This window comes from Chrysochloris asiatica, unplaced genomic scaffold (genome assembly GCF_000296735.1).
Source record: "Chrysochloris asiatica unplaced genomic scaffold, ChrAsi1.0 scaffold00191, whole genome shotgun sequence".
Classification (NCBI taxonomy): domain Eukaryota; kingdom Metazoa; phylum Chordata; class Mammalia; order Afrosoricida; family Chrysochloridae; genus Chrysochloris; species Chrysochloris asiatica.
The window spans coordinates 6,028,571-6,029,881 of NW_006408709.1; positions in this window are offsets into that span (position 1 = coordinate 6,028,571).

Here is a 1,311-nt window from a genome sequence, read left to right on the forward strand (position 1 = left end):
AAAAGACACCAAAAACAAAAATAACAACAACAAAAAAGTAGATTGGATACTGTAGTCTATAATGGCAGAAAAGGGAGAGGAGGGAGAAAAGAAAAAAAAAAATCTGTAGCCTAATATGAGTATGACTTTAATGTCCTCTTTCAACTTCTTGCCTTCAAAGCCACAAATTTCATGATGTTACTGTTGGTTGCTATGTTGTACCTCAGGATTTAATTTAATGTTCAGTCCATTTTGTTTTTAAACTCTCTTTCCCTATCACACCCCTTGTTCTGGCCTTTTCACTGTTGAAAAATGGTTCAGGGCTGGCTCTTGGGCTGAGTATCTGTGCTCATTCATGGCATAAGAATCCACCAGTGGTGGGGGTGGGGGTGTCCTTATTCACGAGAATGGAGGTGCACAAGCAGTGGGGTGGGGGGCAATGAACAGATACCAAAAAGAAGAAAAAAAATCAGAACAAAACAAAACCAATGAAGTGTATTGTCTAGCTTTGCTCTGAGGTTTCCACTGCATTATTCCATGGTGGTTCGGCTCCCTTGCTTGGTCTTGCCGTTTGGTCTTGCCCAAGTTGTCCGCTCTGGTCCCTCAAGGCTAGCAGATTCAAAAGTGCATGATTTCTTACTTCTGCTACAAGTTCCACTAGCTATAAGCTTTCAAACATTTAAAATATTCCTACCTACGTGATTCAAAGTTTTGGATCTCTGCCCTGAACCCTCTTCACCTGGTAGTCTGTGGTACTGCTGACCTCTAACTTCACTGCACCTCTATCCTGTCCACCATCAAGCCCTACCTCCACAACTTGCTTGTTCTAACAGCAGTCCAATTGACTACTGTTTTTTTTTCTTTTTTCTACTGGTTGTCCTTTCAAGAAGTATCATCTCTTCTTCTAGGTGCTACACAGACTGGTCTGTTTGTCCTTTCACACGGGAATGTCCTATCTCAGAAGATTCTGCATGAAGATCAGGATTCCACCTATGGTCTTGTGCAATGCAAAGGCTCTGCAAGAATCCTCTTTTACTGGGAAAGTTCTAGCCCCATTCAAGTTATTCCAAACAGTTAATGGCTGAAGACAAACTTACAAGCTTTCTCTGGTGATGTTTCTGTCTATTCCTCTCTCTCCTTTCATCTATTTTACAATAGTAGGCAAGGGAAACCAAGATTCAAAAGACAGCCAAGCATCTTAATACAATTTTCCCACTTTTACCCATTCAACCATACTTCAATCTTTGTATCCACAAGCCCTGTTGTTTCACATTTGTGCTTAGGCCATTATTTACCTCTGTCCTATTTAGCCCATGTAAACCTGCCTAGCTA